The 24,503-nt window shown below is 40.4% G+C and overlaps 1 pseudogene; it reads left to right on the top strand.

The window, feature by feature from the left end:
• Positions 1 to 395: 395 nt before the first annotated feature.
• LOC132476560 (ferritin heavy chain-like) lies at positions 396 to 23,077 on the top strand (annotated as a pseudogene).
• The last annotated feature ends 1,426 nt before the right edge of the window (positions 23,078 to 24,503 follow it).

Below are 24,503 nucleotides of genomic sequence, written 5' to 3'. Positions count from 1 at the left end.
TCCCCGCTCCAAGCCAAGAAGAGCGGCGCCGGCGCGGGGCAGTTGCACCACGCATGCGTGAGGGCGAGCCGCATTCCTGAACGTTAACCGGGAGCGGTAGCTGTCGCTTGGGAGGCAGGCAGTATGACCCAGTGGCAAGGGCACGACAGGTACTTCCGAATCTGGGATTGAAGGCCCTGAAGGCACACGGAAAGAATCTAGAAGCTCTGAGCAGTTGAAAAGAGCACTGGACTGAGAGTCAAGGACTCTGGGCTTTGCTGTTAGCCGTTCGACAGTATTGAAGTCAGTGAATAGTGCTTTGTAAATTGCAAACATTGTAGCGTGTCACCTATTGTATGCGTTCGACCATGATCTCTTGTTTTGAAAAGTTATTTACCAAATTAAGCATAATAATAATGGGGAAACAAATCATGCTGAATCGGACCACAGCTCAGTTAAAATCTCCGTCTAACGTGAGTCTGATATGATTTTTAGCACAAAACAAGGAAACCTGGCAGTTAATACCACCAGAAGATGCAATTTATGGTAGGCTTTTTGAAATACTGAAAGTTGATTACAGATTTTCATTTGCCATTTTGAGACTCCCTAAGATTCTGGGGGATGTTAATTAGAAACAACTAAACTGATTTTCAGTATCCTTTACAACGCTATCATTCTATGATTCTCAGAGGGAAGGATCTCAGAGTTAATTCTGTTCTGGGTATTGAAGACTATAGGGGCAACTAGAAGGCCTTTCCCTAGGAACAGCTGTCCATGCTGAGGGGACAGGGCCAGGGAAGGGCCTAGATGAAGGCCCACCAGCAACAATAGCTAGCCATTCACCTGGCAGTGAACCATCGTAAGGCTCAAGTCTGCCTTAGCTGCTCACCTTCATGTTCCCAGCTCAGGTTTCTGCTCAGAATAATGGTACAAGAATGGGCATGGGGCTTCCCTGGTGGCGCAGTGGTGGGGAGTCCACCTGTCGATGCAGGGGACACGGGTTCGTGCCCCGGTCCGGGGGGATCCCACATGCCGCGGAGCGGCTGGGCCCGTGGGCCGTGGCCGCTGGGCCTGCGCGTCCGGAGCCTGTGCTGCGCAGCGGGAGAGGCCACAGCAGTGAGAGGCCCGCGTACCGCAAAAAAAAAAAAAAAAAAAAAAAAAAGAATGGGCATGTCAGATTTCCAACAACCACCTTCCTTTTATGAATATTGTGTTATCCAACCCTTTGTTTAAATTCACTGTCAAGACCCATCTAAAATGTGAAGACTTACTGACTCCTCGGCAGAAAGAGTTGCCCCCATTTGTGCCTCTAGGATATTTTGTTTGCACTTATAACATTGTATTTTAGTAGCTTATACGTATAATTCTCCTCTACTAGCCTATCAACTTCAGCTTTGTATTCCCAGCGAATTCACCACGTAACACAATTCCTGGCCTATGGTAAGTGCTTGTTAAACTTTTCTTGGCAAACAAAGCAATTGATTTCATTTTTATCTTAATTATTTGCTTAAACTCTGTCTTTCCAACTAAAATTTAAGCTCTATGCAAAAGAGAACTATATTCTCAGTGGGCATTCCATAATTTTTTTATGAAAGAATGGATGAATAAATGTAAAGAATTTGATGAATATTTATTGAACATTTATTACATATAGGCCTGGACTAGGCAAGGAAGAGATAAAGAAGTATATAAAACATTGCCTCTATTCAGAAAGTTTATGGAATAATTGAAGAATTAGAAAAATACATAGAAAGATAAGTAATATTACCAAGGTGCACATGCTTAATGAGTAAAGCAGAGAATCAGCATAGGAACTGAAGCAAGAGCAAGTGCTTAGGGCCAGCCATGCTGAGGGAGGGAAAGTTAGGCCTGAAGAGAAAAGTATGGCTTGGTCAGTCAAAGTGTAATTAAAGTCATGAGCCCAGAAAATAAGTAAAAAATGCTTACATCAAGTTCAGATGTCTATTTGATAGGGGTAAAAGAGTTCATTCAGTAAAAATTCATTTGGGGGCCATATTGTAAAGAGCCTTGACTCTACTTTGAAAAATAGCCTACAAGCAATTGGAAAGAATGAAGCCATTAAGTGGGGATAAATATATTGAAAGTGGTGTTTTGAAGATGACGTTTTCAGCAGATTAATCTTTGAGAAGAGCTGGGAGATTAGGAGCAAAAAGACTAATTAGGAAAAGATTATAGCAGTCCAAGCATAAGTGATGAGATTCTAGATTAGGGTGCAGACAAGGAAAGTAAAGAAGTATTCTGAAAAACAAAACAAACAAAAACACAAAAGAATCTACAGGATTAAGTTGCTCTCTGTCAAAGAATATTCATGATCCTTGAGGGCATGACCCATGTCTGTCTTGTTCACCACTGTCTTTCCCAGTGCTTGGCACAAAGGCCAATAAGTTGATTAAGTAAAAATGAGGGAACAGGGCTTCCCTGGTGGCACAGTGGTTGAGAGTCTGCCTGCCGATGCAGGGGACATGGGTTTGTGCCCCGGTCCGGGAAGATCCCACATGCCACGGAGCAGCTGGGCCCGTGAGCCATGGCCGCTGAGCCTGCACGTCCAGAGCCTGTGCTCCGCAACGGGAGAGGCCACAACAGTGAGAGGCCCGCGTACCACAAAATAAAAAAAAAAAAAAAATGAGGGAACACGAGGATGAATGACTCCAATGATGGCTTCTCATATACCAGCATGACAGAATTAGAGATGGACAGTGGATGGTTTAATTTTGGATGTGTTAAGTGAGCGTGGGATGAAAATACATTCAAGTAAGCATATCTAGCCAGTGACTGAAAATTCAGGCTAAGGCACAGGAGAAAATTCAGCACATAACAAATAAAACTTCAGGTTCCTGAGCTCTGTCTCCAGAGATATTGAATCTGTGGTTCTGGGCTAGGACCTATGGATATGCACTCTTATCATCACCCAGGTGAACCTGATGCAGGTAACCTTTTGAGAAATACTGTGATTAGTATTGTAGGGAGTATAGGAGAAATAGGTAAAATAGCCTCTTCCTTCCAGTTATCTTATTCAGGGAACAGAAAGTGATATGACCCCAGCTGAGAAGTCTCCTAGGAAAAAATTATCAATGCTTATTTGTGTCTCTTTGGAACCTATCTTCAGTAAAATCTGAATTCACAAAAGGAAGCTGAGGGAATGTGATGCAATAGAATTTCCCTTTTATACCAGATAAATGTATAAAGACTATTCTGAAAGTACACAGTCCTTTCTAGTTTCTAATGGCAAGATCTTCTGGGAAAGCAGAAGAGAAAAGAGGAAGAATGGCAAAACATACACACACCCACACACACCCCCACATACACACACACAGGAAATCAGCCAATTCAGGAGAAGTAGCTAACAGGAGAAGAGAACATTAATGAAAAATAAAAGTAAAAGTGAAATAAAAACTAAGCCCTAATAATTCCAAAGTCTTCTACAAAAACACTTCTGAAGTAAAGTCTCATGTAGTTAAGGATGGAATGGAATTACCAAGAGGATTGAACTTCCCAGACCTATTTCTAAGGTGTCTTATCTAAATACAATAGGGAAATACGGCCAATGGTTTCCGTCTTTAACTAACCCTGCCCTTTGGTAACCAATCTCCCAAAAAGATCCTCCCTAAAAAGCTTTATCTGCCTGACTCACCTGAAGGGTTTGCTTCCTGTTAGCCCTATATGCTGTCTAACCAAATCTGTGAATGAATGACAGCTTTCTATTAAGTTTTTTTTTAATTTAATGTGGTTGCCCTGTTACAAGAACATAAGGGATGTGAAATAAACATGTTATTGAACAGCTAAATTAAGAAGAAAAAAAATATTTTCTGTCCATGTGAATGGAAGGAAAGAAATAGAAAAGTTTATGAAACGCAATAACAGTAATGCATCTAGCAGAAAATAATCTATAATCCACTGGTAAAATTAAAAGCTCCAATTTATTCATTAAAACCAGAGGTAGATAGTTACCTGTGGAGAACTAATTTCTTATAATTTGAGGATAACTCTTTGCTGAAAATGTCTACCACGCTGTTTTCAATGCTGGAATTGCATCATTAGCTTTTATGCCCTTCTAGTCTTTCTGTATAAAATTACAAGCACTCTTTAGATAAGGTAAACTAACAGCATTAATACCTTAGTAAGTCATTCATCCTATTAAAAGAAGTTAATTTCCTTTTGCAACCCACTGCTAGCAATTTTAGTCAAAGTACTTATAAAATACGGCCTAAGCCAATCAGAAGTATTGTAACAATGAAGAATTACAGGTAGAGCTGTATGAATGTGAATGCAAATTACTGAATAGGATTAGTCAGCTGAAAAAAAAAAGCAAAAAGCAAGATTGGGAAAAGCCAACATTGACTAGAAAAACATAAACTTGTTTTATGTGTGGTGAATGTGTACAGATTTTATGAATATATGGGTAAGTTTAGATCCACTTAAAGATCATAAACCAAAATGAGGTCTAATGCATTCTGCAAAAACAGAACAATTGATGTCATCATGAAGTGGAGACCAGGTAATATTAAAGAGCCAAAGAAAAAACACCTCACACTGAAACTGAAGCATATAACGTTGCAAGTCATTTGCCCCTGGGATTTGACCATCCATGCATGTAGTGTCACATACCTAAGAGGTCTGAGAACGTATGTATAGCTAGAATCAAGAAAGGTTTAAAACAGTACCTTATCGGGCTTTCCTGATGGCGCAGTTGTTGGGAGTCCGCCTGCCGATGCAGGGGACACGGGTTCGTGCCCCGGTCCGGGAGGATCCCGCATGCCGTGGAGCGGCTGGGCCCGTGAGCCATGGCTGCTGAGCCTGCGCGTCCGGAGCCTGTGCTCCGCAACGGGAGAGGCCACAACAGTGAGAGGCCCGCGTACCGCAAAAAAAAAAAAAAAACAAACAGTACCTTATCCACTGTAATTTGCGTCAAGTCTCTTCCTAGATCATGAGTGATATTTCTTTCTGCCTAGTACCCTGAGTATACTAGGATGTATTTGCTGGCAAATCATCCTATGATATCTCCTCCAATACCCACTCCTATCACTCATTGAATTCTGTAAGAAACGGAATGCTAAAGTAGCACTGAATTATGTATTTGTGTAAACAGCCTAGAATGAAGGATGAAGAGTATTTGGATATAATGATTATAATTAGATTTATATCAGGTTGGAAGAGAAGTTGGTTTGGGAGTCTATTCTTAACCTTTGAAGGTGATGTCAAGTAAAACAAAATATTCCATCTGCCAATATGTTTCCTCTTTTTCCGGAGTTCCTATGGTAATTCTTATATTCTAAATATGAATACTCAGATATAGCAGGTATTTCTTTTCTCAACACTCATTGAGTCCTCCCACACAGAGCCCTGGGCATCTTCCATTAAACCAGTTCATCAACTGCATTTGCACTTACCAATTTATTGTGAAATAGTAGAAACTGGTATTATCTCATCTTCGGTTTAGAAAAATTAGGTCAAAGCAGTAAAGCTGCTGGCCAAAATCCCAGCACTCCACCCTATGTTCCACAGCTGAGGCTTGCTAAATCTGGGTGATCTCTGATGATAGTTGAACTGATGCAAGAGCATGTAATGGTTTTGAGTCAGTTAAACCCAATTCATAAATTAAAATTGAGTATCATATACCATTCTTCATTCTTCCTTTGCTGTGTAATACTACATAACTCTCAAATGTTTGGTTGGTACCAAGATGTAACCAATGTTGATAATACCTCTGAAGAAATTACAAGCTGAATTCCATGCTGAAAATCTAACTGAGTACTGGTATCCACTGCGGGACCAATAGCAGTGTATGATTTTTCTATTGCTGCCAAAACAGATTACCACAAATTTAGGAGTTTATAGTAACAGAATTTAGGCTCACTGGTTTCCCTGCCTGCATCTCAGAAGACTGAAATCAAGGTGTCAGCAGGCCTACTTTACTTCCTGGAGACTCTAGGGAATATTCTGCCTCCAGGCTCATTCAGGTTGTTGGCAGAATTGAATTGTGTGGTCATAGGACTGATGTTGGTTTTTCTTTACTAAGAAAAGTCTCAGCTTCTAGAGGTCACCTGCATTCCTTTGCTCACAGCCCCCTTCCTCCATCACCAGCCCCAGTAGGTGGGTCAAGACCTTCTTACACCGTATCTCTCTGACTGAATCTTCTGCCTTCCTCCTCTACTTTTTAAGAGCCTGTGTGATCACATTGAACCAACCTAAATTAACCTCCCTATCTTTTTTGGGGGGGTAGGGGGGCATGCTGGGAGGCTTGTGGGATCTCAGCTCCCCAACCAGATATCAAACTGGGGCCCTTGGCAGTGAAAGCATGGAGTCCTAACCAATGGACCGCCAGGGAATTCCCAACCTCCCTATCTTAAAGTCAACAAATTCCAGTTGCAAAATCTCTTTTACCTTGTACCATTAACAATTGACAGGTTCCAGGGATTAGGACGTGGACATCTTTCCTGGGGCTTTAATCTGTCTACCACATAATCCATAATCTACTGATAAAATTAAAAGTGCACATTAATGTGGTACGTTAATAGTAGGGGAAACTGTTGGCAGGGAGGAGAGATATGGAAGCTGTATGTACTCTCTGCTGAATATGTCTGTAAACCTAAAACTGCTCTAAATAATAAAGTCTAATAATTTTTTAAAACACATGGAAATAAAAATAAATAAATAAATTTCCAGAGGTTTGAGTATTAGATACGGGATAATTGAAGGGCAAAAATAGACAAAGAAATGTTAGAAGAAAACTTCCCAGACCAGAATAAAAACTTTACAGTAAGATCAAATGACCCAACAAGTGCCAAGCAAAAATATGAAAAAAATGTTTTTGCCAATGAGATTTCAGATCATCAGAGATAAAAAGGAAATACTAAATTATTTTCAATATAGAGGAAGATAACTATTACTTAAGAGTAATGAGAATCAGGGACTTCCCTGGAGGTCCAGTAGTTAAGACTCTGCACTTCCATTGCAGGGGGCACAGGTTCACTCCCAGGCAAGATCCCACATGCCGCACGATGTGGCCAAAAATTTAAAAATACAGAATAAAAAAAAAGAATAATGAGAATCAGATTGACACTGCATGTTGTTACGGTCTGAATGCCTGTGTCCCCACCCACAAATTCATATGTTGAAATCCTAACCTCCAGTGTGACGGTATTAAAAGGTGGGGCCTTTGGGAAATGATCATGAGATCATGAGGGTGGAGCCCGCATGAATGGGATTAGTGCTAGGGGCTAATTAGAGTAGAGATAGGGGCTTCCCTGGTGGCTTAGTGGTTAAGAACCCACCTGCCAATGCAGGGGACATGGGTTTGAGCCCTGGCCCGGCAAGATCCCACATGACGCAGAGCAACTAAGCCTGGGCACCACAACTACTGAGCCTGCACTCTAGAGCCCGCGAGCCACAACTACTGAGCCAACGTGCCACAACTACTGAAGCCCGCACGCCTAGAGCCCGTGCTCCACAACAAGAAGCCACCACAATGAGAAACCCGCACACCGCAACGAAGAGTAGCCCCCGCTCGCTGCAACTAGAGAAAGCCTGCGCGCAGCAACGAAGACCCAACACAGCCAAAAATAAAAACAAATAAATAAATTAAAACCAAAAAAAAAAAAGAAGAGATAGAGGAGCTTGCTGCCTCTCTCTCTCCCTGCTCTCTGCCATGTGAAAATACAAGGAGAAGACAACCATCTACAAACCAGGAACTGGGCTCTTATCAAACACCAAATCTGCCAGCTCCTTGATCTTCGATTCCCAGTCTGCAGAAATGTGAAAAATAAATGTTTGTTGTTTAAACCATCCACTGCATGGAAATTTGTTATGGCAGCCCAAGCTAAGACAGATGTCTTATAAGCTACACGCTAATAGAAAATGATGCCTTCAAAGTTCTGAAAGAAATCTGTGTTGAGCCTTAAAGTTTTTAAACCAGTTAAATTATCAGTCAAGTGTGAGGGCAAAATAAAAATATTTTCATACATCAAAGTACATGAAATGCTTACCATGTATTGTAGATACTGATGGTGCCCAACCCAGATTCTGTTTACCTGGCACCCAGCTGCTGAGTGTTGGCTGCTAATGGCTGACAGCTGCCTTCTTCTCTGGAGGATTGCCATTGAGGATACTGGAGCTGGGAGCAAGGGCTCTGGAAAATTGTTCTTCTATGTATTGGAATGTTAACCTTACTAACCTGCTCCTATCCCTCTACCACCCCTCCCACCCTGGCAGCCAATGGCCAATGATTGACACGAGGGTAAATGAAAATCCATCTTCCTTGGGACCAACTTTGCAGTGTAGTTGGTGCTCCCAGGCTCCCTGGAGGACTAGACTGAAAGTAGTCTCCAGTTGAGACCTCAATCTTGCCTAGTTTTCTTCCCCTACCCTATCCTGCTTCCTTCACTTCTGTTCTTCTGAGAGCAAACCCTCATTAAATCACTTTCATAAGAATTCCCATCTCAGACTCTGCTTCTAGGGAACACAATCTCATGCTCTACACATTCTGAAAAAAAAAAAGATTGCTTAAGAATGAGCTCCAATTTACACACCCAAGGAACTTCTTCTTCTGAACAGTATGGAGTAATGTGAACCAAATTTGTCCTCCCACATGAAACAACTAAAAAGGTGACACTAAATGAAACAATGCTTTTAGATATTAGATATCAGGTAGTACAGAACAGTGGTCCCTGAGAAAGGGGAAAAAAGTGAGGTGAGCCCTACAACTGCCCCAGCTTACTGCCTGAAGAATAGCTCCAGGCCACACTACAGGGAGGGGGACCCAGGTCTCAGATAAGGAAAGAGAAGTGGGAGTCTGAGAAGTGGCTGAGAATCCACTGGCTAGCGTTTTCAGGGCAGAGTTGCAGAAAGGAAAGGGCTATACAAAGAGAGCTCCAACAACCTGAAGAATTTCTTCCTCAAGTCTTCAGCTCAATACTGATTAGGGCAAGCACGTGAGGAAACTGCCTGAGGATAGTTAGGGAAAGAACCACCCAAAGAAGCAGGGGACCACTCCCAAAGCTCACACAGAACGAGGAAGAGTCATTGAAATGTGAAAGTTTATTGCAGCAACTAGTGCAAATTACCCTAGCTAAAATTTCAATATGCTTTTCAAATTCTTAGCAAGCACTGAAAAAACAAGTAAGATATATAAATGTTAGACAGAGACAGTGCTAATATTATTCAATAAATCATGCTGGGGAAATTGTTTAGAAGGATTATAAATGAAGTCCTTACTTCACACCATGCAAAAAAAATAATATATATATATATATGTATATATATATAATCAACAAATAAATTGAAGTTTAAATATAAAATAATTATCAAATAATAGCTAATATTTTGATATATCATTACTGAGCCTAATATAACCTTTTTCATAACCTTGTGATATAAGTGTACTGTGACATTTAGGTCATGGTGAATGGGGTTCAGGCTTTAGAGTAAGACTGCCTGTATTTGCATCATTCCCCACCTTCATCTCTCACCCTTTTTTAGTATTTAAACCTGAGATCACATCCTTTTTCCTTTTTCTTTTTCTTACTGTGTAATTTCTTTTTAACATCTTTATTAGAGTATAATTGCTTTACAATGGTATGTTAGTTTCTGTTTTATAACAAAGTGAATCAGCTATACATATACATATATCCCCATATCTCCTCCCTCTTGCATCTCCTTCCCACCCTCCCTATCCCACCCCTCTAGGTGGTCACAGAGCACCAAGCTGATCTCCCTGTGCTATGTGACTGCTTCCCTCTAGGTATCTATCTTACATTTGGTAGTATATATAAGTCCATGCAACTCTCTCACTTTGTCTCAGCCTACCCTTCCCCCTCCCTGTGTCCTCAAGTCCATTCTCTATATCTGCATATTTATTCCTGTACTGCCCCTAGGTTCTTAATAACCATTTTTTTTCCTTTAGATTCCATATATATATGTTAGCATACGGTATTTGTTTCTCTCTTTCTGACTTACTTCACTCTGTTTGACAGACTGTAGGTCCACCCACCTCACTATAAGTAACTCAATTTCGTTTATTTTTATGGCTGAGTAATATTCCATTGTATCTATGTGCCACATCTTCTTTATCCATTCATCTGTCGATGAACACTTAGGTTGCTTCCATGTCCTGGCTATTGTAAATAGAGCTGTAATGAACATTGTGGTACATGACTCTTTTGGAATTATGGTTTGCTCAGGGTATATGCCCAGTAGTGGGATTGCTGGGTCATATGGTAGTTCTACTTTTAGTTTTTTAAGGAACCTCCATACTGTTCTCTATAGTGGCTGTATCAATTTACATTCCCACCAACAGTTCAGGAGGGTTCCCTTTTCTCCACACCCTCTCCAGCATTTACTGTTTGTAGAGTTTTTGATGATGGCCATTCTGACCACTGTGAGATGATATCTCATTGTAGTTTTGATTTGCATTTCTCTAATGATTAATGACATTTAGCATTCTTTCATTTGTTTGTTGGCAATCTGTATATCTTCTTTGGAGAAACGTCGATTTAGGTCTTCTGCCCATTTTGGGATTGGGTTGTTTGTTTTTTTGCTATTGAGCTGCATGAGCTGCTTGTAAATTTTGGAAATTAATCCTTTGTCAGTTGCTTCATTTGCAAATATTTTCTCCCATTCTGAGGGTTGTCTTTTGGTCTTGTTTATGGTTTCCTTTGCTGTACAAAAGCTTTTAAGTTTCATTAGGTCCCATTTGTTTATTTTTATTTCCACTTGTCTAGGAGGTGGGTCTAAAAGGATCTTGGTGTAATGTTTATCACAGAGTGTTCTGCCTACATTTTCCTCTGAGAGTTTTCTAGTGTCTGGCCTTACATTTAAGTCTTTAATCCATTTTGAGTTTATTTTTGTGTATGGTGTTAGGGAGTGTTCTAATTTCATTCTTTTACATGTAGCTGTCCAGTTTTCCCAGCACCACTTATTGAAGAGGCTGTCTTTTCTCCATTGTATATTCTTGCCTCCTTTGTCGTAAATTAGGTGACCATATGTGCGTGGGTTTATCTCTGGGCTTTCTATTCTGTTCCATTGATCTATATTTCTGTTTTTGTGCCAGTACCATACTGTCTTGATTACTGTAGCTTTGTGGTCTAGTTTGAAGTCGGGGAGCCTGATTCCTCCAATTCCATTTTTCTTTCTCAAGATTGTTTTGACTCTTCGGGGTCTTTTGTCTTTCCATACGAATTGTAAAAATTTTTGTTCTAATTCTGTGAAGAATGCCATTGGAAGTTTGATAGGGATTGCATTGAATCTGTAGATTGCATTGGGTAGTATAGTCATTTTCACAATGTTGATTCTTGCGATCCAAGGACATGGTATATTTCTCCATCTGTTTATGTCATCTTTGATTTCTTTCATGAGTGTTTTATATAGTTTTCTGAGTACAAGTCTTTTCACTCCTTAGGTAGGTTTATTCCTAGGTATTTTATTCTTTTTCTTGTAATGGTGAATGGTATTGTTAATTTCTCTCTCTGATCTTTCATTGTTGGTGTATAGGAATGCCAGAGATTTCTGTGCATTAACTTTGTATCCTGCTACTTTACCATATTCATTGATTAGCTTAAGTAGTTTTCTGGTAGTGTGTTTAGGATTCTCTATGTATAGTATCATGTCATGTGCAAACAATGACAGTTTTACTTCTTCTTTTCTGATTTGGATTCCTTTTATTTCTTTTTCTTCTGTGATTGCTGTGGCTAAAACTTCCAAAACTATGTTGAATAATAGTGGTGAGAGTGGGCAACCTTGTCTTCTTCCTGATCTTAGTGGAAATGGTTTCAGTTTTTCACCACTGAGAACAATGTTGGCTGTGGGTTTGTTATATATGGCCTTTATTATGTTGGGCTAAGTTCCCTCAATGCCTACTTTCTGGAGGGTTTTTATCATAAAGGGGTGTTGAATTTTGTCAAAAGTTTTCCTGCATCTATTGAGATGATCATATGCTTTTTCTCCTTCAATTTGTTAATATACATCCTTTTTTCTTATCTCTTTCATTTACCAATCTATGTACCTTTTCAATCTGAGTTATTTTATTTTTCCTTAATTCTGGAAAATTGATCATTGCATATTTCATCACATACTTCCTCCTTTTTCTTCTAAGATTTTGATTAATTGAAATTTCAGTTAAGTACTTTTATTTTTATCCTCTCTACCTCTTACATATATATATGTATATAATTTTATACTTATATTCTCTCTGTTTATTTTTTACCTTCTAGTACAGCTTCTCTATCTTATCTCACTAATGTGTTTTATGGCTGCATCCATCTGCTATTATCCTATCAATTATTATACTTTTCCTACCAAATATTTTCACTTGGTTCTTTTTTTATAACTTTTGGCTCCTGAGACAGATATGATTAGTAAATAACATCCAATCATAAGTTAATTACTCATTTGTAGGAGGTTCAGTGGATTAGTCTTTCTCTATTCTTCAGTAATTATATACATTCATTCAGCAAGCATTTATCGGACACTTAACATGTATCAACCAGTGTACTGAGTTCTGGAGATAGAGTACTTACACAAGGTTCCTTCCTCATGTGTTTTATGTGTTAGTAAAAAAATAAGTTAACATTTAAGTCAGTAGATAAGTTCTGTGAAACAAAGTTGACTGATGGAAATGCTATTTTGCTTAAGTTGGTCAAAACCATCTCTGAGACTAGTGTTTGAGCAGAGATCTGAAATAAAAGAGGAAGTGGGCCAAGGGAACAGCAGTGGATGATCATTCTAGGCAGGGATTATCAGAGCATGTGTAAAGGCCCTGAACAGGGGAAATGCTTAGTATTTGAATCTCAAAAGTCAGTATTCTGGAGCAGCATGTTAGGGGGAGAGAGAAAGTGAGAGAAAGAGAAGAAATGAGGTCAGAAAGGTAATATTAGAGGCTAAATTATATTCCTTCCTGCTCCAATTTGTATGTTGAAGCCCTAATCCCTCATCCCTCAAAATATGACATTTGGAGATCGGGTCTTTAAAGAGGTGATTAAGTTAAAATGAGGCCATTAGGGTGGGCCCTAATCCAATATGACTGGTGTCCTTATAAGAAGAGAAAATGCGGACACACAGAGATACCAGGGGCATGTACATTGGAAATACCACATGAGGACACAACAAGAAGGCAGCCATCTACAAGCCAAAGAGGGCAGCCTCAAGAGAAACCAACCCTGCTGATGTCTTAATCACAGGCTTCTAGCCTCCAGAACTGTGAGACAATAAATGTCTGTCTTTTCAGCCACCCAGTCTGTGGTATTTTGTTATAGCAGCCCTAGTGAAATAATAGGTGGCCAGGAGCCATTTTTAATAGTAAACTGTTAAAATTTGAATAGAGATTTTATTCATAGAAACTGTGCAAAATTATATGTTCCATTTGTTTTAATGGTGTACTTGGTGGGACTTTCCAGAGAATGATATTGTATTAAGACTCACAGTTTATTTCCACTTTTTTCCCATGAGAAAAGAATGCATAATCAATGATGTGGTGGGAATTCCCTGATGGTCCAGTGCTTAGGACTCCACATTTTCACTGCCGAGGGCATGGGTTCAGTCCCTGGTCAGGGAACTAAGATCCCGCAAGCTGGTGACATGTGGGGATCTGTGCCCTTTCTCCTTTTTGGTCCATGAGACTGAGTCCATGGGAGAGAGAGCCAAAACTCAAAATTCCAGCAAACTTAACATATAATCCAGACTTAAATCAGTGAATCACATTCTTAGTGCCTCCCCCACCCTTCCCAGCAGAGTTATTGGTTCAGCAATGGACAAATTACTCAAGAAAGAGGAGCTTTTCCTGGGACATCTCGGAAGAAGAGCTTGTTCCTTTCTCTTTAGATCTGAAGCCAAAGAAGTCATAGCTGTTGCCACCATGTTGGTACCATCTTGCTACCATGTGGAACCCAAGAATGAGATCAACATAGATGAAAGCAAAATTAATAAATGGAGAGAAATGAAATTCTAACCAATCGTTTCAGCCCTGAATCGTGCCATACCTGATATCAGCACTAACCCGAAGTATTTAGTTACACAGGCAATAAATTTCTTACTGCTCTCATTGCACTTAACATTGTAATCGTCAGTATCTTTCAACTAAACTGTCAGATTCTTTTTTTTTAATTTCTGCATCTCTTTTGTTTCCTGAAAGCACATTCCCAGAAACTATAAATGTATTTACATCTTTATTATATTTTGCCAAGTTACCACTTTTTAATACTGTATTAATACTGTATTCTGAAGGGGAGAAGTCACCATAAAGTAGGCAACCTTAGACAATCAGAGAAAACATGATATAAAAGAGAGAACACTTCTCATGACAAGAGAGAATAACTGGATCCCCTCCTCAGTTCTACTATCCACTAGCTGTTTGAACATGGGAAGGCCATTTAAATTTTCTGGTTCTCTATTGATTCATATGTAAAATTATAGGAACTTTCTGTCTACAAAACTCCAGAAAAATATTTATAATTTATGGCATAAAAATAACAGTTTTAGTTTGACCAGTCATCCATTCTGATTGCTTAGAGTGATGAAGAAACAAAAATTTTTTTAAATCAATTTCTCATCAATGGTTTTGGCAATGTGGTATCATAATTAGTGACTTCGGTAAAGTAAGTATACTAACAACGGTCATAGCATATTACAACTCAGAGAGTAAATTTGAAATAAAACACTGAGTGAAATAAATAATGCTTGGGATTTCCCTGATTGTGCAGTGGTTAAGAATCCGCCTGCCAGTGTAGGGGACACCGGTTCGATCCCTCGTCCAGGAAGATCCCACATGCTGTGGAGCAGCTAAGCCCATGTGCCACAACTAATGAAGCTCGCGTGCCACACCTACTGAAGCCCACGTGCCTAGAGCCTGTGCTCTGCAACAAGAGAAGCCACCACAATGAGAAGCCTGCGCACCACAATGAAGAGTAGCCCCTGATTGCCGCAGCTAGAGAGAGCCAGCACACAACAATGAAGACCCAATGCAGCCCAAAAAATTAATTAATTAATTAATTAAAAAATAATGCTTGGGACAGCATTGGCTTTAATGAGACAAAAGCCCATTGATATTCCCCATTTCTATCTCTCTCCAGATCCATGAAAAGTTTGAATTACTCTAACTCAGATGTTTATGATAGAGATCAGAATTTATAAACTTTCCTACACAAAATAAATGGTAATTTAAAACTTGGATCTCTTGGACATAGGATAAAATTTTGTATACATTATGTATTTAAAATTTAGACTGTCAGATTCTTGATTGCAATGACTATGTCTTCTCTGGTCTATTCCCAGCATCTGGCAAAGTGTGGTATATAGAGGACAAGGTTCATATATTTTTTACTAACTAGATATTGAATTAAGATGCTCCCATATTTTAAAGATACCTTAAAGACTTATCCAACGTCCTTTGTGATTTTGAGTTTTTACAACATCATGAAGATATTTTCTAGTCTAGCGTGAATGCATGACTCAGAGAACACACTAATATCCTCTTAGTATCGTGACTCCATATTTTTGGTGGGTTATATATTTGATACACTTCCAAACACCTCCATAGCAACTGAAGTTTCAAAAATACACTCAAAAGTCATATTTTCATCCTTGTCAGTTTATATACTATATATCATCTCAGATCAGAAGCCCCAGTTGCAATCTGTTTTGGAAGTCCTTGTTTGCCTTCCTCCTACTTGGGAAGGAATACAGTCTCCAGACTGATATTATTCATTTGTTCATTCTTTCATTCACGTGTTCAGTCAATGTATTATCAATCTACTGCTGCATAACAAATACCCACAAACTTAGAGGCTTAAAACAATACCACTAACAGTCACTTGAGTCCATGACTTTACAAACTGACAATTTCTACTGAGCTCCACTGGGAAGTTCTTCAGGTCTCACTTGGACTCTCCCCTGTGTCGGCAGGATTGGCTGGAGGCTAGATGGTATATGATGACCTCAGCTGGAACAGCAGCAATCTGCTTTACTCTATGTGGTGTCTCATTATTTTATCCGGAGTATTAACTCAAGGTTAACCATAAAACATAAAACCCTATGTTTGGTATGTCACAGAGTAGGCAATACCAAGAGAAATCATTGATGAGACTGGAATAAAAATCAAATCTGGATTTAGTGAAGTTGAGAGTGTATTCGAAAGGATTATTGCAAGAGAGGGAAATGAACTATTGCAAATTGAAGAGGGAGGTTATTGCCACAGGGAGAATGCTTTGACCATAAGATCTGTAAGCAACTGCAGAGTTAGGCAAAAAGAGAAGAGTAAACAAAGCTAGAAAGAACTAGGTGTGTGGAACAGGATGTGTGTGAATGCATGGCACATTCAGGTAGTAGGCCAGAGAATATTTTATTTTACCTGAGGCCAGTTTATTCTCAGGAGGGGATGTATACTGGCTTAGGTTGAGGGTGAGCCAAAGTGTAGGGGCCTGGAGTAAGGAGACAGATTAACAGGAGGAAAAATAATGATTTTAATTATATACTTATGGGGCTTCAAAGAGGAAAGGTCAATTCTTGGTTAGTTGAGAAGAGAAAGTGTTTGGTAAATAAAGGTTGCCCTGCTGTGCAGATAAGTCTCTCAAGTGAAAAAAATTATCTCTAGAAATAACCCTCTTCCTGGTGTAGGCTCCATTTCTAACATAGATTTCCTTTATAAATGTAGATTTCTCTTACAAAAGGGTATTTCTACTCTGTTTTCAGAGCTTCTCCTATATCTACAGTTTCTTAAAAATAATCAGTTCACATTAATCCTTATGCCAAAGAGGGATATTTTGGGATGACATATTCTGCTTCCCCTCAAAATGCTACCTTGCTTTATTATAATAAACCCCAGAAAGTCCTGTTGTTGTTGAACACAAGTTCAAGAGTCCAACACACAGTGAGGCCAAACAAATGTCAGAGTTTGGAGCGGAGAATGGTTTATTGTAAAGGCCAAGCAAAGAGAGCAGGTGGCTTATGCTCAAAAGACTTGAACTCCCCAATGGATCTCAGAGAAGAGGTTTTTTTTATTATAAATTTCTTTATTTTTTATTCCACTTTTTAAATTTTTGGCTGCATTGGGTCTTCATTGCTGCACACGGGCTTTCTCTAGTTGTGGCGAGCAGGGGCTACTCTTCGTTGCGGTGCGCAGGCTTCTCATTGCAGTGGCTTCTCTTGTTGTGGGGGATGGGCTCTAGGTGCATGGGCTTCAGTAGTTGTGGCATGTGGGCTCAGTAGCTGTGGCTCACAAGCTTATTTGCTCCACGGCATGTGGGATCTTCCCGGACCAGGGCTAGAACCCATGTCCCCTGCATTGGCAGGCAGATTCTTAACCACTACACCACCAGGGAAATCCCCAGAGAAGAGTTTTTAAAGGCAAAATTTGGGGTGAGGGCTACCGGGTGTCTGACTTTCTTCTGATTGGCTGGTAACAGGGTAGTGTTCCAGAAATCTTGTGCTCAGCCTGCAGTTACCAACCTTCACCTGGGTGGAGGGCTTAGTTCCTATAGAGGAACTCAAAGATCTATTGTTACGTATATCCCTTGAGGAGGAACCAGGACTCTGCTTTATTTCTCCATTATTGTTTCTTGACTGCTTTTCTTTTGTTTCTGCATTCCCTCCATAATTAGTAATTGTTTGAATCTGACCTTTGGAACTCAGGGAAGCTCTAGGAGGCTGAAGCCTTTTTCCTATAAGCAAGAAAACAGGGGACATGGAAAGGCTTTTTTACCCAGGAGGGTCCCACAGGGGCCTGCTCGGTTTCACTATCTTTTAGGAATGGATAAGTATCATAGAGCCTGGGGAGAAAGTGATCACTCATTCTGGTAAGAGAAAGCCTCGCATGTCAGTGAGGACATGATTTCTTCATACTTTCCAATGGAAACAGGCAGGAAAGCCAACTTCCCACAATTTACACTAAGTTAACTGGAGAATTTTTGTTTGTTAAGAGGGAATAATTTATAAATGTGGACATCCTGATGGCAGTAGGCAGAAAGAGAGTGAACTGAGACATTCTATTAATAACAAAGAAATCTGTGTAGGTGTCTATGGTACTGCTGTGCCAATGACGTATTAAGGACTTAAAGGACTGCCTACTTAGGAAGTAGGGGCTATTGTGTGAGTTAAGAGAAATCCAGGGCCTTTGTCACAGCTTGCTGAGAAGACTGGGGCCCAATTGTCTTTGCCCCAGCTTAGGAGCAATTGTTCCATGCCAAGAGAGGCAAGCTGAGAGGGTCTCAGGCTGCTGCTTCCCCCGCAACTTCACTGAGCACTCAGTTTTTACAGCAGGGGTGTCACTCAGAGAGAAACTTGCCATTGTTCCCAACTCCAGCTTCAGAGGTTGGGCTCAGAAATTTTTCCTGGGGAGAGAAGTGGGCCATAAAACAGACAGCTCCTGATCTTTTCCCAAAGGAAATGACTTCATTTGTAGCAGAGTTTGGAGAGTTCAAGTCTACGGGCCTGAACAGTAGAGGCTGTGATAAGAGGAAGTTGGATAGAGACCCGTGCATTTAATAAGGATACAGACCAGACTGTAGGCTGGTTGGTTTAGGAGAAAGGACTGAGGAACAGGACAGCTGGGAGGACTCCTTTTGGAGTCAGAAAAAAATATAGAATACTACCTTCAGAAACTATTTCTTTAAAGGAGTTACAGTTTGATGGGATTAGTGTATAGAGCAATTTATGCCCCAGGACATTGATGAAAATAAATAAATAAATAAATAAAGCAACTAACGAGCGATTAGTGGAATTGGACATCTGGGTGTGGTCAGGGAAAGAGAGGAAGAGAACAAGTTCATCCCAGAGTGACTGTGGGCATATCCAAAACTGTCACGCCTTAAGGAGCAATATGAGAAGTTTAACACTGTGTATATGTGTGTTTATGTGTGTGTGTATGCACATGAGTTGGCAGGGAGACTAGACTTCACTAAAATAATCCAGCCAATCACGAAACAAATTGAGTGGGGAGGCACTTGCTAGACTAGTGTTGCTGCTAGCAATCTGGGCCAGCACAGTGGCTGAACTTAATGTCCCTTCCAAATGTGGAAAAGTTTGGATGAAAATAAATGACAAATGAGAGAAGGAGAAATCATAGCTGAGAGTAAAGGAGTGTATAAGTGGGTTATGCAATGAGAGAAATCCAACCTCAAGAGAGGCTCAGAGAAAGAGAATAATATTATTTCTTAGTATAATTATACCAGATGCCCAGACGGGCAAAGCTATGTTTGCCAAGACCACCCCTGCTTTTGATACTGACAAAGTCAGATGGCAGCCTGCAAACCTGAGTCTGGATGACGTTCTGGTCATAGGATATGTTTGATGAGCAGGATCAATGTTACTGACTAAATCAAGCCCTAATAATGTTCCAGTATCTTTGACTATTTTTCATGCTCCATCTATCAATACTATAAAAGGTATCATTTGGGAAGGGATTTCTGAGAACTGCTTCCTACTGGAATTTCAGACCCTGTGGTGGATGGCTCCCAGCAGACTGATTACCGTGTAGCTATAAACCTTGATGAGCAAATGCTTAGAAAGTTCCCTGGTTATAATAGACAGAATACAATGGCAGTCTGCCCAACATGCCACAGTGTGGTGTGCTATGCACAAACACAATCGTCCTGGTTTTTGTGGATGGAAAGCTATAAGCAGAATGGGGAAAAACAATGGGTTCCTACTGAGATTAAAGCAGTGGGCATCATGTGGTGGATCTGGGTCCCCTGGAGAACAGTCCCACTCAGACAGGAAGGCTGTGGGAGGACTTATGACATACTCAAACTAAATTACAGCTGGCTTTGACCAACCAACCCTATTATGGGGTGCCCAATATTTTTGGGTACAAAATATGTATCCTAACTGCACCCAGGCTGTTAATAGGCAATAGCAACAATGTGCATGGTGGATTAAACAACAATTGTCCACAAGTCAGAAAAGGGGAGATAGATGCCAGTCTAAGTATTCTGGGACAAGCAGAGTTTGCTTTTAATGAGGAGCAGCATTCAGAGAAAGAAGATTTATTCACTAGAATAGGCATATTAGAGGGAGTTCTCTTCCAGGCAGAAGGTAAAGGATAAGAGGCAGCTTGGAGAGAGAAAGAAGCACCAGCAAACTGCATCAGGCCGACTCCACAAGTAATGCTTGGTAATGCTAGAACCCAGGGTTGGGAAAGGGCCTGCACCCTGACGTGACAGGTCCTCTTGACTATTTGAATATGGATAGAGGCTGAAGTGGCCAGGAAAAAATGGTCCTCTATCCTAGTCCCTGGGCTTCAAGGGGGTACACCTGTGGGAATCTTAAGGCCTGCGAGCTCATGGAAGTTCTCTGTGGGCATGGCACTTGTAACTTACACCCATGTATAATGACTGTGCTTGCCCCCAGAATAAGTTGAAATAAAACATATCCTGCAGTATAGTTAGCAGGGATAGGAACTATTCTAAATATTGCTCATATCCTCCCTTTTGGAGGAAGATGGGCTCTGCTATATTTATACACATTGAAATGTGTCCTATAATACTGATATTCATGATCAAATGTATTGCGAGATTAAGTTAAAGCCTCCTCGGGATGTAATTACCTAAGGAGGAACTAGATCTAGCTAACCATAAGCTGATTTCTGTGCTAAATAGTTTTGCACAAGTTTATCATAAGGTATAAATAGCAATAGATCAAGGGGAAAAAATAATCAAACTAGTGCAAGAATATAAAATATGAAGATGTTTATAATGGCTTTATAGGATGAATTAGTTGAATTAGTTGTTTCTTTAAATTAGTTGAATTAGTTGTTTCCTTAAATCTGTCCCTACCCCACACTGGGCTTCTTCAAATGTTAGGCATATTTGTATTGGTTCTGTTAAAAATAAACAACAGGTCTAAAATGGAGTCACTTGTGTTAAGGCCCCACATCAGCAAACCAAGACTTAATACCTAACCTAATTGCAGTTACAACCTCCCGCAGAAGTGTAACCTTTAATGAGTCAACCTGGAATTACCTGGTTAGCGCTGAGGTATTCGGCCAACAGCCCCTTCCGTTCCTATTAGGAGAGTGGCCTTACCTAAAACAATGCGTTCTTCGCTAATAATTTCTTTTCCTATTCCCTCTCTGCCTTAAAAAAAACTGAAAACCTTTCCTTTTCTGCAGCTAGATGAAGCTCCTTCTGTTTCCTAGGTTGGATGGTGCCAATTTCATGAGTCATTTAATGAAGCCAACTGGATTTTCAAATTTCCTCATTTGAATTTTTGTTATTTAACAGTAAGTACTATTGCTAGAACTGTTCTATAATATAAATGTTACACCAAATGTAAGTGCTTTGATAGGTATGATCATTTTGCTGTAAGGGATCTGTGTTCAAAAACTAGGGGGTGGCCCGTGATATTGAGATATAATAAGAAATATATATTTTGGTGCTTGTCTGTGATTCCTGCCTCTCAGCTCTAAAAACTTGTATTTTCCAAAGTGATTAGAGCAGTAGGGGCATCTTTTGTTTTATTTGGTTTTTGTCTTTGATTCCTGAAATGGTTTTAGAGTGATAAAGGTAAAATGGGTGCATTTTGTTATTCATAACAAACCCTTTCAAACACACCTGAGTTTATGTGAGTGAGGAAATTTTTGGAAAGCCTCTAGATAACCTAAGGATGGGGGCGGGTTGCCAGGGGAACCAACTAGGGTAATTAGAGGGTTGAAAAGCAGGATGGTGAACAAGAACACATCCATGTGTTAGGAGGGTGGCATACCACAAACTCCAAGGGGACAGCAGCTCCTGAACTTGGAACACTTTGGGACCTTGCCCTACGTGTTTCTCCATCTGGCGGTTCATTTGTATCCTTTAATATCCTTTGTAATAAATTGGTAATCTAGTAAGTAAACTGGTTTCCTGAGTTCGTGAGGTGCTCTAGCAAATTAATCAAACCTGAGGAGGTTGTGGAACCCTCTGATTTATAGCCAGTCGGCCCTTCAGAAGTACAGGTAATACGCTGAACTTGGTAAGTAGTATCTAAAGTGAGGTGGGGACGGAGGGGGGCAGTCTTGTGAGACTGTGTCCTTAACCTGTGGGATCTGATGTTCACTCCGGGTAGATACAAAACGGAATTAAATTGTAGGGCACCCAGCTGGCGTTGCACAATTGCTTGCTGTGGGGAAAACTCCCAAATACGGCGACTAAAAGTGAAATAGTACTGAAAGTACACAAGTATTCAGTGAGTAGTGAGTAAAGAAGACTTTTATATACATAAACAAAAAACAGGGCTTCCCTGGTGGCGCAGTGGTTGAGAGTCCGCCTGCCGATGCAGGGGACATGGGTTCATGCCCCGGTCCGGGAAGATCCCACATGCCGCGGAGCGGCTGGGCCCATGAGCCATGGCCGCTGAGCCTGCACGTCCGGAGCCTGTGCTCCGCAACGGAAGAGGCCGCAAGAGTGAGAGGCCCGCGTACCGCAAAACAAACAAACAAACAAACAAACAAAAACACAATTCACAGTCTTCGCTGGAGAGTCGCCTCGATTTCCTGCTTCAACAGTGCCTGGAGGGAGCCCGCCTTCTCACTGCCTCAAGGTCCTTCACGTCCGCTCCACGTCCGCTCCAGCACCGGAGCCTCATCTCCTCAGCTGCCTGCAGTGAGGACCACGGCCCCCTCGCAGGTGCGTGGACTCGGAGGCCTCCATCAACCGCCAGATCAACCTGGAGCTCTACGCCACCTGTCCACGTCAGACTACTTTGACAGCGATGATATCGCTTTGAAGAACTTTGCCAAATACTCCTGAGGAGAGGGAACATGCTGAGAAACTGATGAAGCTGCAGAACCAGAGAGGTGGTGGAATCTTCCTTCAGGATAGCAAGAAACCAGACTGTGAAGACTGGGAGAATGGGCTGAATGCAATGGAATGTGCGCTACACTTGGAAAAAAAATGTAAATCAGTCACTACTGGAACTGCACGAAATGGCCACTGACAAAAATGACCCCCATTTGTGTGACTTTATTGAGACCCATTACCTGAGTGAGTAGGTGGAAACCATTAAAGAATTGAGTAACCATGTGACCAACTTGCGAAAGATGGGGGCCCTCCCGACTCTGGCATGGCAGAGTTATCTCTTTGACAAGCACACCCTGGGAAACAGTGACAATGAGAGCTAAGCTTTAGGCTGGCTTCCTGAAGCCATGGGTGACTTCCCTGGTCACCAAGGCAGTGCATGAACGTTTGAGTTTCCTTTACCTTTACTATAAGTTGTACCAAAACATCTACCTAAGTTTTTTCGTTAGTACCATTCCTTCAAATAGAGTAATTTGGTACCCACCCCCCTCTTCAAAAGAAAAGAAAAGAAAAAAAAAAAGCAAATAACAAAAATAGCCCTGGAAAGGGGCTGGGAGGACCAGTCTTGCAGTACTGAAGTTGCTGCAATATATTATGAAAAATGTCTATTTTTCAACAAAAAAGTTTGTGGTGTGCAAAAAACAGGAAATTGTGACCTATACATACAACTGAAACTGTCTGTGAGAGTAAGCAGATGAGAGATTTAAGAGAAAAAGACTTCAAAGTAGCCATTATAAATATGCTCATGGAACTAAATGAAAGCATGATTAAAGATGTAAGGAAGATATGATGACAGTGTAGCATCAAATAGAATATCAATAATGAGATAGAAATTATAAAGGAAAGCCAAATGCAAATTCCTTTGAATTTGAAGTTGAAAGGGTTGATGGAAAAAAAAAAAGCACAACCTAAAAGTTGAGGATTATGTTTTATTTGGCGGACTTGCTGAAGACTCAGCTACAGGAGGCAACCTCTCAGATAGCTCTGGGGACTACACTGAAGAGGTAAGGGAGGAGCCAGGATATATAGCAGTTCAAGCAAACAAACCAACCTAGTAGTCAAACAGCAAAAGATCACTGCTAATTAAAGAAAACCAGACATCTCAGGTGAATGAATTTTGTGCTTTTCTATGTATGGGGAGGTGCAAAAGTCTGAGTTCATTGAAATCATTCCTTTGATACGTACCTTAACTATCTAGGGCCAGTATCCTGTTTTTCTCCATCCTCAATCACCTCAGCATGCACAACGGGGCGGGGGTGGGGTAGGCGGGGTGCAGCTGCAGTGTCTGATGGCCGCAACATCCTTTGTTAACTGATATGGCAGTCCATGTCCACTAAAATTACAGTAACTAAAATTTAAAAATTCGCTAGAGGGATTCAACAGTAGATTTGAATGGCAGAATATAAAGAATTAGCAAACCTGAAGACAGATTGATAACCTTCCTCTAAGTACACTTTAGCTCTGTCCAGAATATCTTGAGGTATTTTTATTTAGTTTCAAATATTTATTAATTTCTTCTGATTTCTTTGGTTATTTAGAAGCTTGTTGTTTAGTTTTTTGAGGCTTTTCTAAATATCTAATTATTATTAATTTCTGATTTAATTTCTTTGTGCTTAGAGAAAATATTCTGTAAAATTTAAAATTTAAAATATTGAGACTTGTTTTATGTCCCAGCATAAGATCTGTCTTGGTGAATGCTCTATATGCATGTGGAAAGAATGTGAATTCTGTGGTTTATTGGATATATTG

The sequence above is a fragment of the Mesoplodon densirostris genome, chromosome 2 (assembly GCF_025265405.1).
Source record: "Mesoplodon densirostris isolate mMesDen1 chromosome 2, mMesDen1 primary haplotype, whole genome shotgun sequence".
NCBI classification, from domain to species: domain Eukaryota; kingdom Metazoa; phylum Chordata; class Mammalia; order Artiodactyla; family Ziphiidae; genus Mesoplodon; species Mesoplodon densirostris.
The sequence above is the reverse complement of the archived record's forward strand: the minus strand, read 5'-3'. Positions and strand labels throughout refer to the sequence as shown.